This window comes from Anser brachyrhynchus (assembly GCF_964034855.1).
Source record: "Anser brachyrhynchus genome assembly, chromosome: 10".
NCBI lineage: Eukaryota > Metazoa > Chordata > Aves > Anseriformes > Anatidae > Anser > Anser brachyrhynchus.
The window spans coordinates 10,047,241-10,063,623 of NC_137705.1; the positions used below are offsets into that span (position 1 = coordinate 10,047,241).

At 49.6% G+C, this 16,383-nt stretch overlaps 1 protein-coding gene across 8 annotated transcripts in view; it reads left to right on the plus strand.

The window, feature by feature from the left end:
- Positions 1 to 16,383, plus strand: part of GRIP2 (glutamate receptor interacting protein 2) — a 255,299-nt gene that overhangs the window by 19,139 nt on the left and 219,777 nt on the right. The window lies entirely within an intron of this gene.

Genomic DNA, 16,383 nt, shown 5'->3' on the forward strand with positions numbered 1-16,383 from the left:
ATCACAAGCTCCTTTGTGGAAAGATGTCCTCTTCCCAGGAGGTGGCTGCTTCTCACTAAGAGCATGTCAGTCCTCCAGGCCTGAGGTGGTGACCCAGCACTGGCAGGGACCCCTGGGGGCTGCTTTCCCTGCGAGAGAGTTGTTAAAACCCCAATCACCGGGGATAATCCAATTTCAGGAGCTGATTGATTTTTAGTGGAGGGAAGTGAATTAACATGGTGAGTCACTGACCTGTTGGAAAAGGAACAGCCTCCTCTCAGCATCACTAGGAGCTGGCGGTGGGTCATCTTGGGGAAGAGCTGGGGAAAGGGCATGAAGGGGGCCCCTCATGCCTGCCATTGCTCTGCCCCCTGTGTGATCGCTGTTCTGAGCAGGATCATCTTTATGGGTGAAGAGGGAGTACATATCATTAATACATTTTTGGTTTTTATATGCAGTGTAATTCAGGTTGTCTGATCATTATTAGTCCGGATATCTCTGTTACAATAAGAATAATAATGCAGCTGAAATTGTTATACGTTCATGTTACTTGCTGGGAGGGATGCGATGTTCATACTGATTTCTTCCTCCGCACATTGGGATGCACTTGGGGTCGTTTCTGTTTGCTAACACACTTTTGCACCTTTGCTCTTTCCCCATGGGCCTGCAGCTCCAGGTTACATTGCAGTTTATGTATGTTTGATGTGACTTATTCTCTTCGTTATCCCTACAAGCAGCTTTGTCCAGCTCTGGGCTCTTGAACTGGCCGTGGGTGAGTTTTACATGGCTGTGCCAAGCCTGTACCCCGCTGCTTGCTGTCCCATGCACGCTGCCCTCCGTCACATCCAGTACCTGCTTCTCAGGTGGATTTCTCTGCACATGTCGCTGGCCTGCCAGTCTCAGATGCTGTGCTCTTGCTGAGGAGACCTGGCAGTGATGGATGGGGTGGCTGGTGCTGAGCAGTGGGGCTGCCATTAGGGAGCTTTTGTTGTAGTGAAGTCTGAATTATGCTGTAGGTGAATTCCCTGTAGCTTTTCTTCTCTGCAGGCTGGTGCCTGGCCTCTGCTCCTCCCTGCCCAGGCTGAGGAGCTGCTTGCAGGTTCTGGGCTTCAGGTGTCTGCAGGAGGTGTGGGAGGGAACAGGGAACAGGTTGGGCTTCTTTATTAATTTGCAGAATGCTCCAGGACCCCTCTTCTTAATGAGAGGTGATGAACAAAGCAAAACTTGGATTTAAAATTGAAGAATAATGTAATGATTCTTTTGCTGCTCGTAGTGTGGATTAACACCAAGCCCATGCTTATTTACTCTCTCGCTATTAAAATTTCAGTCCTCACATCCTGATTGCTTTCCTGTCTTCAGTACCTGCACAAGGCTTTGGAAAATCAAGTGAAGGTCTGCTACCAAAGCATCTTCTATAGGCTTTATGCCAGGCCATGACTTTGGGAATTTGCTCGGAGTTGTGTGCAGATATGATCAATAAAGCTCCTAGTTACGTACTTCACCATTAAGTCTTAGTTCATTGATTTAAGGAGTTACCAGGAACTAGGGAAATAACATGGTTAATTAAGTTAATTGGATTGTAAGGTCTATAGGGATTGTGCCTTTCTGTCTGCTCTCTGAAGCACCTCAGACACCTCTGATCACTATGAAATAATGACTTTTTCTTTCTACACATCGGAAGGTTAAACTATTCCGCTGCTTTAAAACTATTTGCGTTTCAAGACAACGAATTTCTACACGAGCTAAGGAGTGATGGCTTTGGAGCCCTTGGCTTTAGAGGTCCAGGTAGAGATGAGAAGGGGATTCCTAGTAGGGCTCAGCTGAATGAGGCCGAGGAACCTGGATCCTTGTATTTGTTTGCCGGGAGCTGTTGTGAAGTGGCTATCCCTGCTCTTGGCAAAATGCCTGTGGTGCAGCTTCCAGTGCATTGGTATGTTGGTGCTTTATAGCTTGGCCTTGGAGTTAATTTTAATTACGTTCCCCTTGCCATCCTTGAAAGGCACATGAAGAAATAATATATCAGGCTCTAGATCGATCTATTCTGTGGCATATGTTATTCAGGAAAATAAGTAAACAGATCTGCCCCTGTCTAAAATGGAAATTTATTCTGGGTTTATAAAGTGAGATCTAGCGCAGACGTTTTCTTCTGGAGCTTGTATTTCTTCTAATTTACAGCTTCTCTTCTTTTTCCAAGTGAATAGGAGACTTAAACCTCCCATTATGGGTCTGTAATTTATGTTTTCAAAATTTTACGATTGTTATCTTTCAGTGTTTTTATGAAGCTCTGCTGTGGAGGTGCTCAGATAAGGTTATATATAAAATATTGGCAAATTCGCTAACAACAAAACTGAGATTATAAATTACCAGAAGCATTCTCCCCCAGCGTGAGCTCACTCTTGCTTTAATTTCTTTTACCTCCTTTGAAGAGTTAGGGAAGGCAAATTATGGAAATAAGGGATGGAGGAAACTTTTGTGGTGGCAGGAGAACTGGTCTTGGGCTTGCTTGAGAGTGACTTGTTGTTCGGCTCCAGGGTACCTCTCACGGGTCTGCTATGGGTCAACCCCTCTGTTAATGGCCTGTTGAAGGGAAGGGGAATACGCTCACGGCACGTTCAAGGTGGCACCGTGCTGTAAGCTGTTACAAGAACATCAATGGGAAAGCACGGGCTTGAGGACCTCTTGAGACACCTTCAGAAAAATGTACCGATTCCCATGACTTCGTGGGAAAAGCAACAAGTGGATGGGTCAAGGGTACAAGGACCAAACTCTATCCACAAGTGTGAATCGGGGCTTCCAGTGTGCTCCCTGGTATTCGCTAGGGTTTGGAGTGGGAGGGTTGAAAGGAGAAAGTACTTCTGTGTTGCTTAGCCTCGCACCAATCAAATGGAGGCAAATCTTGGAACTTTAATGCCTTAAACTAAAACCCAAGCTGTCTGTGCCTCCCTGCCCTCCTCCATGGGTGTCCTGGGACTCCCTTCCCCATGTTTCCAGTCCCGCGGGTTCAGGCCTGGAGGCTGATGTTTGTCAGTCAAAAGCTCACCTCTTAACTTAGGAACACGATATCTGCTGCCTCAAATCAAGGTGTTGGAGCAGTGTAGTGATTTTCTTATTGGCTTGGCTGTTGACCTTTTTTCCTATTAATATTTTTTTTTAATGAAACAATTTGTTATAGAAGACCTTAGTATTTCTTTTGTGCTATTTGTAATGGTATAAATGATCTGTTTCCCATCTTACCCCACCAATGGTCTACTTAAGAACACATTTAATCCTAATTCCTGCTAGCCACACTTGTGCACTGTTCTGCTGTGTTGATACAAAAAAAAATGTGCTTTTAATATTAATTTCTATGGGAGAAACTTGGCTTTCGGTATGTTTTTTGAATTGCCAAATAGAAAGCAGAGACAGTTGTGCTTTTTGTTCTTTTTGAGAGGAAATACTTCTCAACAAAAATGCCTTCCTTGGAAAAAAGTCAACTCATTTGTTCCCAGGAGGATGCAGTAGCTGCTACGTGCGATTGGTACAAAATCAGAGGTATTGAAGAAATGCCTGCCCCAACGGTAACTGAGCTCCACGAGGACAGGTTTTCTGAAGCTGTCCAAGTACTGCATGGCTGGAAGTAAGAATCAGTAGTTTTTTTCCATTGCATGTGGATGTGTCTGCTAAAAATCCTTGCCTGCAGACACCTGCATTTACGGAAGATGGCTGTCACTTGAATGAAAGACTGTCTCCTTGTCTGCTGTGCCTGATGTATGGGCAATCTCGCTGCCATCAGTAGCAAATTTATTGGCTGCACTGTGATTAAATGGAGGGCAATGGCAACGTGCAAAGCAATGCTGGGTCCCTCTATCTCTATGCTCCTATTCCTACGGACAGAAGGAGTGGTGGTGAAGATGCTGCCAGGGTGGTCTGTCCTTGGTTCCTTGTGGTTTTTTGGCAGCGAGCGTCTGTTGCTGTTCACCAGTTCCCTGCGAGCCGCCGTGCTGCGTCTCCCAGAAGGGTGGGAGCTCGGTGTCCTGCTTGCTTCAGCCTGCCCCAGCCTGGCAGCCCCAGCAAGCAAGGGTTTGAGACGCATGACCGGGAATATGGCTTTTGGGCTTTTTTTCTTTGGTGTTTAAAGCTTCCTGGGCATTTCTGCAAATGCTGCTCCAACTTCTCCCCCAGCTTGCCCTGAAGTCCCCATGACGTGGAATTACTCCAGCAGCTGCAACGAGCCCCTCCTGCTGGCCCGGACAGCCTGTCTGCTTTATCAGCTGTTTCCAGTGCTTTTCCCTTTCTCTAATGAATTTCCACCGCCTTAGTGTTACAGAGTCTCAAATTCAGTTTTGAGAGCCTGTGGTTAGGGGTGAAGCTGAAGCGGGGCAGGGGAAGCAACGCTCCCGAAGGGCAGGGTGAGCATCCAGAAGCCTGAAGGCACCGCTAGCTGAGTTCCCCCTTCCATAAAGCCCCTGGAATACGAGTGTCTGTGGCACAGAACAAGGGGCTTTTGGTTTTGTCTTCGGGCAGAAGTGTTTCAGATCTAAAAACCTGCGTTATTTGGGCTGCAGTCCTGCAAATTCCCTGCAGAGCTGAACACGTTCCTTCTTCCCAGGCCATCAAGTCATCCGGGAGCCTGTTGCTTTCCTTTCAGTACTGGATGGCAGGGTGCAAACCCTGACGTTTGCTCATGTTAAAGCACTTGTGTGAGCAGCACGGGTCTCCTGCCAGCTTCATTCCAAAGATGCGACGCTGGTGGGGGCCCTGCGTTGCCTGTGTGGGCGCAGGCAGCTCTCCAACAGTGATCCTGAAATCCTCTTTTCCAGCAGCGGTGATGGTTGTCACCGCAATTTCTAGCTCAAGAGGCAAAACTGTTTGATCCTGCTGCACGCCCAGGAATGCCTTAACTCCTGGATATCTCCCTGCATGCAAGCGCTGCTCACAAACTGCAGCTGCCCCTTGGGCTGTAGCGTTGAGGAGGAAATGCCCTGTGCTTCCCCAGCCTTTGGGAGGAGGGAATGGGAACGTAGCAGCGGGATTCCTGCAGGGATGTCGCTGCTTGCTTGGGTGTTGCAGTTGTTTACACGAGAGGGATAAAATCCAGCACTGGTGAAGAGGAAGACGCTGTGGACAGGAGAGGAGCGGAGGAGCTGGGGCAGCTCCCCTTGCATATGACCAGAAGCTGTTCCAGGTAAAAATGCCATGGTCAGAGAGCTGGGGCACCTGGAGGAGGAATGACAAAGTGCTCTTAGAGGAGATAGGTTGTCAGTGGGAATTGGGAGCTCTGGAAAAGGGCTTGTGCTTGGAAGTTGAACCAAGGGAAAGGATGTGAGGCCAGGTGGGTGTATTTTCTGTGGGTACCCAGCTCCGCTTACCTCCACCCTGAATACTACAGCAAGAAAGCAAGAAGCCTTTTGAAGCAGTCATTTTGCTGTGTCTGTATGCATAGGCTGTCTCAGGCAAAACAGAAATCCCACCAAAAAAAAAAAAAAAAACAACACAAGAAGAAAGAGAATAGTAAAGCATCTCCAAACTGCTCCCAAGTGCTGCCTCTGCAGTGGATGCAGCTTCCAGCAGCACAAATCTCTGCATTGCGAACACGCGAAAAGGAGGCGCTCGCACCTGAGCGCTGAAATAAGCTGTCCCGCAAAGCTTGGAATAAATCCTTGCAAGCAGCTTAGCAACAGCTTGTTCGGTTCTCAGGGTGGTTTGCTTGCTTTCTGGTGGGGAGCGAAACACAATTTAAGCACCAAAAAAACCTCTCAAGGTAGTTTTTCCCCTATTGTGAGAGTTTGCAGCCAGCTGCTCGCATCTGGTGGTAAGGTTTCAGAGCGGAAATAGAGAGTGGTGCTTCGAGACTGCTTTGAGCTGCTGTAGGTGACTGCACGGCGCAAGGACTCTCTTTGCTTGGAGTTTCAAATAGCTATTGGGGGCGCTCCCCCATTTTGTGTGCTGGCACCCCTTGGTCCAGCCTTCCTGTGGGTGTTTCAGTGACCATGTCCACACCACTTCTTTATCTGGCCAAGCGCAGCACCACTTCTCACCTCTGTGACAATGCCAGAGACGCCACTGCTGCAGAGCAGTCCCTGCTGCGTGGATCGAGCCCTTGCGTGTCCGGGGCTGCTGTGACATGAGCGATTGTTGGCCAGACTGACCGGCTGCAAGGAGATGCCCTCACTGCTCTGTGTGTGCACCCAGCCAAATACTTGGCAGTCCGCCATGGACTTGAAAACTTACCTGCTTTTGCTCTCAACACTGGAGATGCTGAAGTCTGTGACCTGCTTAATGTTTTCCTCGAGGTCTTTATGTACCTCTTGTGGGGAGTTTTCTCATTATTATGGCTTCTTGTCTGCTGAGCCATAAAGTTAGTCTCCCAAAAAACCCTGAAGGACGCTGTGACCAGGAAGAAGAGGTCATCTTGCTCTCGAAGAGCTTCAAGGCCGGGGCTTGAAGAAATGAGGCAATGTAAGGCAGAAGGCCAGGAGGAACGCAAGAAGGTGCACAGGACTTTAATACAGACTTCTGGCTTTATCTTGTGAGAGAAAGATGGTGAGGGTGCCTTTTAGAAGCGTTTATTACAGCTTGATAAAGTCTTCTACAAACTGATGACTTAGTTGTTATATCCTCCAAGATGGACCACCCATCCCTGCTTCCTTGCCCAAATAAGAATTTAAAATTCTTAAGCCAGCATTTGGAAATGCAATTGCAGCTCAGCTGTGAGGAGAGGTGGAAGCACGAAGGCGTCTGCCCAGCGTGCTGCCCGGCTGTGCTGTTCCCTCTGTGCTCAGCTCTGCCTCGGCCATGCTCTTGTGTACCCCTGTCGTTGTTCCTGTATCTGGCTGCTGAGCACCATCAGGCAGCCAAGGCTGAGCCCGTCTGGACCTGGTGCTCTCCCACCCCTCCAGTAATGCTCCCCCCCTTTGTTTTTTTTTTTTGTACGAGGTTTTGAGGCATCACACGCCAGCCTTCTTTCAGCGCAGCAGATGCGTGCCTGCTGCAGTTCCCGTTCCCTGTCAGCAATATTTACTTCTCAGGTTCCTTTATTTTTCCCCAACACTTCATTTTAGGCAGACGAGTTGGAGGATCTCCATGTTGGCAAGCTCCAAGCGAAGATGCTGTAGGATGGGATTTGCTTGCTGTACTGTCTGCCTCCCTTCCTTGTTGCTGGAGGGAAATCGGGGTTTCTGGAGGGTGTCCCCCCTCACCCCAACCTGGCTGTGGGTATGGCCGTACGAAGCCCGCCTGTGCTGTGGAGCCCGGCTCTCCGGCCAGCTGTGGCCGGCAGTGAGTGCTGGGTGTAATGAGCGGTGCCCGGGCCCTCTGTCCAGCCCAGGGCTGTTGTAACGAGGCAGGTGAAGGCGAGTGGGGTCCCCAGCCAGGCGAGCCCTTTGGCAGGAGGAAAAGGAACTGCAGATTCCGTGACAGTGAAATTGGAGTTGCTCTTCAGCCAGGACTGTGGTGAGTGATTCAGCCAAGCCAGTCAGTCCGTTACTTAGAGTCCTCAGAGACCTGACCTTTGAAGCAGAAGCTCCGTGAAGGCGCATAAGAGCGGGAAGAGATGAATGAGGGGGAAGATTTGGCACCCCAAACTGGAGTGGTGTCCTCACTGAATGGCAGACTGCCTTTTTCATCTCTGGCTTACCCCAAAGACCGACCACGTGGTGTAAATCTTCCCCCGCCGCCTCCTTCCAGAAGATCACAATGTAGGGCAGTCCCTTCTGCCCGTGCTTCCTCCAGCACACTGCAGGTATCGGTTTAATTAGAAATAAAAATTGATTAGTGTGGTCTCTAGTGAATCCATCAGAGGTTTGGCAGCGAGGGCAAGTAATGTGTGCGGCTGTTTGGTGAGGGGGCGAGCTGGCTGCTGTTCCCGTTAAAGATTGATTAGCGCTGTTCCTGGGCATCGATCCGTGCGTCCTGCACGGGTGGCTCAGGCACCAGCCCTGTGTGTGCTGGGGGTGGCAGCTTCTTGAGCAGACCAGGAGAGCAGTTCCCCATCTGGGGGGTGGGAAAAGGTCTTACTTTTCTTTTGCCTGTCTTGTGTTTTATCCCTCTTTTTTCTTGACAGACTTCTCTTAATCATGCTTATGAGTTTGGGGTATGGAAGCCCGCAGTACGTAGCACCTAGTGCAAGCTGTAAATGTAGCTCCAGCTGTATGGATCTAGCCCGTATAGATGTAATGGATTTGCCTGGGGAAAACATATACTGCATCTCCTAAGCATAATTCACCATAATGGACACAGGCAGGACGCCAGTGCGCCAAGGAGCTCTGCTCTAGCTCATTCTGTGCTGTATGTAGTCAGGTGGTTTGTGGTAAGGAATGAATGGATTGAAATCCGTGCCGGTACATTGCTCTGGTGGTTGCCCCGCAGCTTGTCTGCCCTAGAAAGGATTTGAGTGAGAAAGGACGTCAGTAAAATACATGCCATAATAACCAGCCTAGGAAAGGCCAAATGCTCTTTCTCATTTGGCAATAGAGAAACAACAAAGGGGATGTAAAAATGCAATGGAAAGGTGACATTTGAGGCCGATGAAGGAAGATATATTGTTATTCATGCAGTGGGGCTGTGGAGTTACTATCCTCTGAAATGACAATCAAGGGTGAGTGTGTGCAGATAAAGATTGAAGGAGGGATTGGCAAGTAATCAACGAGGTTTAGAAACCAGGATGGGGGGGGGGAACCCCATCCCACTGCCAGGCTTTAGTCTAGGAAATGCCTCCATCCAGAAGCACTGAGCCATCTCCAGGGGGTTAGGACAAGACCTCCCAGAGGGCAGAGTATCTCAAAACAGGAGTCCTTCCCTAGGGACAGCTGAAGCCCTGAGTCCTTGTGGTGGTGTCCTAAGGAGCCAGTGTCTTCCGTCCCAAGAGATCCTCACGTAATGGAGGGGAGATATGCCCTGAACGCCAGCTGCAGACACCAGGTACCCCCACAGTGCCTGAGCTGATGTGCTGCGTGGCTCCAAGCTGCACAGAAATGCACAATGTGGAGCCAACCAGCACGGATTTCCTAATGGTGATGGGTCTGACACAAGGATCAGTCGCTCCCGTTAGCGACTGACCTGGAAGCAGGGCTGATGTGCCCTTCTGCAGCTTTGTGGGAAGGCTACCTGGTGTCTGAAAACCTGGAGGGATGCTCTGAAGTGGTGTATCTGTGATGCTCGGTGGCCTCCTCTCCCACTCTGAAGCTGGGTCCTTGGTCCCTTGTTCCTGTTTTTGGTGCCCGTGTGCTGGTCTGTGGCACCAGCCTGCTTGGGCTCTGTGCCTTGTCCCCTGCTATTTCGGGGCAGGAGGTGTTTGTAGTAACAGGGATGCTGAGAAATGGCATTGCTGTACACGGTAACAGCATGCTTCTGTGCGCAATATCTTGTCTTTCTCCTTCCCCACTGCATGTATCTTTAAAAGGAAGGTAGGTCTCTGTTGCTCCAAATGCAGGAGAAAGCCACCAGCTGCATGAAAGCCAAGAGAAGCTTTCATCCCTCGGAGCCTGGTAAATCTCCCATGAAAATCAATGAAATGGCTTCGGCCGATGGCCACGCCGCATCAGGTCAGCCCAGACCTGGCTGAGAGGCTCTCAACAGTTCGTACGTCTGCCCATTCATGGCTGGGCCCCGTTCTGTACATCCCTTCTGTCACCTGCTGGCAGCAACAGCTGCTGAGCTCTTGGCTTTCCCTACTTAACTAATTCTTTCACCATGGTAGTCAGTGCTCCTTTCCAGCACAGGAGAAGAGTCTACACATTAGGAAAGCGAGGAGGGTGCTGTGAAGCGAGCAGTATCCCTGGAGCTGAGCTCCTCAGAAGGCATGTCTTTCATTCCTGAGCACGTGGCTCCACAAAGCAGCTGGCTCCCGAGCCATGCTGTGTGTTTTTAAAACCTGCACGCTCTGCTGCTGCTTTTCTGCACATCTGATCTCACCTGACTCTTGGGCACAGACAGAAATATTTCAGGGTAAATTCCTCTCAAAGTTTCTAGGTATTTGTTTTATTTTAAATAAGTTAAAGCAACTCATGGGAAAGTAAACTTGGAAGCATGCTTTGTAACGTGAATTAAATCAGAATTTAGGAACTTATGTTTAAACTGAATTGAATCTAACCAGCATGCTGAATCTAATTTCTAACATTGCTTGCTTCCCAGCATTTCTACTGTACCCCGTTATCGATGATTTTACAAAGCAGTAGGATGCATCTCACAGGTAGGGTGTGGGGAGCTGGAGATACTTGCCCAGGTTGCAAAGATATAACAGGATCTGGTTTCTGATGGCTAGCAGACTGTAGTGCCTGCTCTGCAGGTACAGCAGAGATCTTTTTTGGAGCTTCTGGGGTTTGGGTGCAAGGAGGCTTTGCTTCCTTTATGATCTGGGGACGGGTTTTGGCTGGAGCAGCTACAAGTGGGTGTAGGAACCCCCCTCTTCCTCAGGCTGCTGTTGTGAGGCTGTGGGTTTTCTCCTTTCTCCCCTTCTGCAGTTCTTGGACTTAAAAACTGGCTCCTCGCTGGAGGGGGGGGGGGTGAAGGCAGTATTTAAACTTTATGGCAGCCACGTCATTGCTTGGAGTACCACTGTAATGGCCATCATAGCACTAAGGGAGCTGTGGCAGCTTCACTCCTGCGAAGTCACCACGCTGCAAACCTAGTTTATAGCAGCATAAAAAGTGGCATTAAACTGCTCACAAATCACTTTGGTTTGCTGGGGAAGCCAGCCGTTGGGACTCCTCCTGTCTACTGGAAGAGGTGCTTGGTTTGTGAGGGCAAGTGTGGCTTCTCCTGTGTTTAAATGGAGCTATAAAAAAACAAGTTGTGCAGTGAGAGGTCAGTGTGGGCTGGGAGGGGTCAGCAGCAGCAGAGCTGAAGTGAGCAGTTTGATCAAAGAGGGGGAGCTCCGGGATCCTTACCGGGCTTTGCTGTTTCTGAGCATCTCCGGGTTGGAGGCTGGGATGGGCTCTCCTGGCAGCAGAGTGCTCCCGTGGACGCTTGGTTTGGCTGGAGCCACCACAAGGTGCTGCTTTCCCACATACAAAACCAACACCGTATTCCTACCCTCCTATCGCTCCATTCTTGGTACAGAATGAGCTGTTTTAGGTGAAAACTGAAGACACAAGTGCTGACTTCATTGCGTCTGCTGGAGCTGCTGCACGAAGGAGCAGCGCAGCGCGACTTGCCTGCGAAAGGCCCCTCTGTTACCTGCTGACCGTGTGTGTCCTGCTTTGTGCCGAAAATTTCAGAGCACCAAAAGCTTCCAGTTAGAATTAGGTGTGCATTTAGAGTTGGGAGTTAATGCGAGGTAGGTTATTTAATGTTCACCAATCTGTGGCTTCTTTTAAATTGTCCTAACAACTACTAGTGCTCTCTCTGTTCAGCACAGCTTGTGCTGCTGGGACCTCCAGCTCGTGTGCCTGGGTCGGGAAGTGGCAACTGCTCCCTGAGTGCTTCTGGAGAGTATGAATAAAACTGTGGACAATAAATATCTGTACACACACACAAAAAAAAAATACCAAGTACAGGAAGCAGAGGAAAAGGAGGGGACTTCTCAGCTCTTAGGGCAGTTGAGGCACTACACACTTTGCTTTCTTCCCAAAAGTTCATCGTTCTTTGTGCCTGGGTTAACCCGTTTCGTTCAAAATGGGTCTTCAAATCCCTTTTGTTAAATTGCTGCAAAATCCTGTGTGGATGCTCTTCAGTTGATTTAATCTTGGTTTATGTTGATTTAGTTTCTTGCCAACTTTTGCTAAATCCATTTGAGACAGAGTTAAATCAACTTATGAGTGTCCTTGCAATTTAATTAAATCGACTGATGTAGCTAATGTAACTGATTGTAATTAAACGCATGCAGCTTTTATATAAAGACAAGCCCTGAGGGTGTTCAGGAAATCCCATCTCATGTTCCCATTAGCCCCTAAAAGGAGTTTGCTCACAATTCACCGCCTCCGCCTCTGATCCTTGTCCCAGAGCAGGGCTTTGCAGTGCTGGGCCATGCTTTGCATTTCTGATAACCCCCATCCCAGCAGCTCTGCCCCGCTGCCAGGCATGCCCTCCACGGCTGCGTTTGGGTGGTTATGCCCCAGTAGCCTTGTGAGAATGGCACTGGGTCACTGGCTGCCCAAGATGAAAAATAACCTGCTGAAAATAGGGGAAGGAAAAAAAAAGGAGGGATTTTTTTTTTTTACCTCTTTTGGCATCCAGCTGCGCTGTGAAAAACTAAAGTGGCAATCTGTAGGGACAACGTGTGTAGGGGCTCGGGCAAGGTCCTTATAAAGGATGTTCATATTCAGCATGAGCGTACGCAGGCTCACTGATAGAGTATTGCTGTTGTGCTGCTCGTTTCCAGGTGTGCAAAGTATCTTGTTCTTAGAAAGTCAGTCACACGCTGAATATTGGCTTTTGCTTAGGAGTGCATAGCTCTTTCTCATTCTCAGACTGGAGCTGGAGGTCTGTCAGGCTGTGATGTGCCCTGCTACAGCCAATCCCGCACCCCAAAGGCTGCTCTTGACCTCCGCAGGGAGCCTTGTTATCCCAGGGAGCAAACGCTCTGTGTTCACACGAACTTCTGCCTCTGAGTGATAGAAGAGGACCAGATGGGAGAGCAGCCAGAGCGGGTTTGTAGCATCCTGCTCTTTTTTCCCTGCTGTTGCACAGGCTCTCTGCCCTGATCTCAGCGAAGGGAAAGCCAAGGAGGGTGCCCACTTCTCCCACTCCTTGCCGCCAACCTCCCCAAAAGTCTGGGTTACAGGGGGTGGGCAGGGGAGGCACCATCTGCATCCACCCAAGCTTTTAATTTCCTTTCTCGTGCTCTCTTTCCAGCTCGGTTCGTTCATTAAGAAAACATGAATAGCCTCAGAGTTTCACGCTCTGCTTCCACCCCTCGTAACAAGATCTGCTCGCTTCTACGGAGTGCTCCCTCCGCGAGCGAAGGTGCCATCCGCGGACGTAACACTGGGCGACAGCGCTGCACGCAAAGAGGGAAGCCCCCAGGGGTCTGGTGGGGCTCTTCGTGCCCTGCTGCTCAGGACTGCACCTTCCAAGGGTCTCCAAAGATCAGTGTGAAGCCCTGGGCCTGTTGCTGCCAGGTGTTGGGTTGGAGGCGGCCCTTCTGCAGGGCAATCACCCTGCCCTGGGGTCCAGCACTTCCAGGGCCCACCTTGGCAAGGGCTTCTGGGCTTTCTCTTCCCTTTCTTCCCCCCCAAACTTCTCCTGGGGACTCCTGGTGGTCTCAGGCTCTGCAGTCAGAGGCAGGAGCATCTCGTGCTTCCTTGTTGGCTCAGGAGCAGATGTGGCTGGTAGGTGTCCTCTGCTGTACCGTGCAGTGATGGCGTGGAGATGGGTCAGGGCCGGTCAGGGCAGCTGGTGTGTTGTGTCCTGTTATCTCCTGGCGGCTGTGCCCACAGGAGCGTTGGGAGAGCTGGGCTTGGGGCTCGGGGAGCTGAGCAAGTCGCTAGCTCAAGAGAGTACCTACGGGGGAACGGAAGGGGAAGGTGGCCCGTTCCTCGAGGTGTTAGGCAGGGCAAATCAAAGCGCTTAGACCTAAAAAGAGTTTCCAGAAAGAAAATCAGTTCAAAACATTTGTTTTGTTCGTTTGCTTGAAATCCTTTTCAGTGTGCTCCGCTCGCCCATAAAAATGCATTTAGATTTTTAACGAGTGAAAAAAAAATATTTGGAGAGTGATTTTGATTATTTTTGTTGAAAGAAGTACTTGCAGAGAAATTAATGAAGGAGAGAAAGAGGGTTTGAAACATTTCTCAGCCTCTCTTGCACCAGGAAGTGGTTTTGTACAGCAGGATCGCAGCTGTTTTGCTTTCCAAGGTTGAGGTGGAGAGAGGGGACTCTGGCAGAGGTGCCAGAGGTCGTAGGGAATGAGATGAGCAAGAACCACGCGCAGTATGGGTCAGGGAAACCGGTGATTGTATTTTAAGGAGTACACTTAATAGAGATTTCTTATTTTAGCTGTGGAGATATGGAGCAGGAGGGAGAAAAGGGTGGAAAGGAAGAACTATAGCTGCTGTGCTAGTAGGCTGTATTTCATTTATTTATTGTTCTTACCCTGTTGTATTTCCCAGCAGGAGTTCTCTGATGCCAGAATGGCTCTGAGGACAGGGATGGGGGGTGAGCTTTGAGCAGTGATACTAACGCTGCTGGCAACTCTGGGCTTTATAAAGTACTGGCTGAACAGAGGAAGTGAGTAAAATTGCTGACACTGACCCTGCAGCGTGTGAACACCTGGTAATAAATATTTAGCAAGTACCCGAACTTATGTATAAAATTGCCCCTTGGGATGTTTTTTCAGAGCTCCAATGCAGGTTCTCTTCTAGCAGATGCACGTGGTGATGCTGGAGGGTCTCTGCTCCTCTCTCTGTACCTGAATCAGCTTGGTTTGGGGAGGACAGAGGTGTCTGGAAATCTGGAGATGGGATCCAGGGCTCTTTCCCCTGAGAGCAGTGGAGCCCGCACGTGTGTCATCGTGTGCAGGTTGCCGGTGGCAGGAAGAAAGGGGACTGTCAGGTGTTAATGAACAGCTTGCCTGGGGATCTGCTAAACAGAGTCTAAAAATGGGTGCAAGATGCAGCACAGCACCTGCACGAAGCAGGCGTACCCTGTGGAACAAGGGTCATGCGAGAGCAGCTGAGCGGGTTTTGGGTGCAGTTTTATTCCATTCAACTTCAGGGTTTTCCAGGCTACCTTCCTCACCACGCAGAGCCCGTGTGGCAGACGTCTTCATATTTTGCTGCTTGGTGGACTGTGAAATGTACTTAGTCGCAGGGCTCTGTCCTTGATCGCAAAATCACCCTAATCTCTCACTAATAATATATATTTTTTAGCTTGACATCTTCATTCCCCTTGGAATGGGAGCAAATATGTATTCCCAGCACAAACCTCTGATGTTGCTGGGCAGCAATTTCCTTCCTTTTTCTGTGCTCCGAGATTCAGGAGACTGAATGCTTATAAAACCTAAAGGGCAGCAGGGCAGGCTCGTGCAGAGTGCTGGTATGGGGAAGGTCCTGCCCTCCCCGGACTGCAGGATGCTGTTGTGCTTTATGGGGATTGAGCATGGTAGAAATTGAGGTACAGGCACTGCACGGACTGCTGGTGGGCTCTTTTTTGGTGTGTTTCCCTCTGCCAGGGGTGCTTTCTGTTGGCTGGTTTCCCGTTTTGCGAAACTAATCAGTATTTTCTGTGTCAATCCACAGCTGCTGGCGTAAAATGAAAGCAAAGCATGGCATTCCCGTGTTTACAGTGGTATTTCTTAAAGAACAGAAAGCAATTAAGTTGTACTGTGGGTTATATTTACCTGTCAGTAATGGCAGAGAACCAGGGTGATGCTGCTGTCCCCAAAGCCTTTCCCTCTGCGGCGGCAGGCGACTGCCCTGCTGGCCCACAGAGGAAACCAAGCCATGGAGTGGCTTCGTGGGCTGTTGTATCTGGTTTGTGGGTGACGTTTTAGGCACCTAATAATACCTGGTTCTAGCAACGAGTTTAGGAACGTGCATGCATCTCTGACTTTTTCACCCCCCTCCAAACACTGCCATTGCTTGGGCCTTCGTATCAATCGCAGCAGGAGCAAGCATGGGATTTAGCTGGGAGGTAACCTGGTAGGTGTTTGGTAAAACAGGAACCACCACAAATTGGAAACAATAAAAACAGCTGTTCAGGTGTGCTTTCTTTCCCCTTCCCTCTGCTTCTCTGAGAGTTAAAATGAGAGGGGACGTGACAAGTGCTGAGCTCGAGCCTGCTCTCCCGGTAAGTCTGGTGCTGCGGTAATCCCGAGCGCTTGTGAGCGAGCAGTGTTTGAAAAATCACAGGCGAGAGGTTTTTGATGCTCTCTCCAAAGAGATTCACGTATGAATGAAACCTCCCTAGCTGTACGACTCTCAGCTGCTCTTTTGTGAAACTCTGATTTGGCCGTGTGGTGCCTGCTGCTGCATGAACACGCTCAGCCTGCTGCTTTCATATACAGATAATTTGATGTTGTCTGGGTTTTCTACAGCCTCTGTGTAAATTCCTGCTTAGAGCTGTGCTGCACTGGTATTTTGTACTTCGCTGTGGCCAAGAATACTTTAAAACTCTGACTTGCACAACTGTATTTATTTGTACAAATGGATTTGTGCTATTTCCAAAAAATGAGAGGGGAGTAGAGGTCAGGATATAACCAAACGAGCAAGTAGGGGAGCAGCTGAATATTTCTGCCTGGTGTAAGGAGACCAGAGCAGCGAGCAGACAGCCTGCAGATGCGCGTGCCAGATGAGCGTGCCCTCCTGCACCCGGCTGTGTTACGGCCCCTGTGCTGCTAACAGGAAGGGGGCCGCCAGCTCCGGTAGCAGACCTGCGCTATAGGGGTGTATAGGATATAGGATCTCACTAGGATACTGTGTGTGCAGGTAACAAGGCTCTGCAGGGAAGTAACAGGTGGCTGTGGAAGCCCTCAGAGCTGCGGAGACCTTC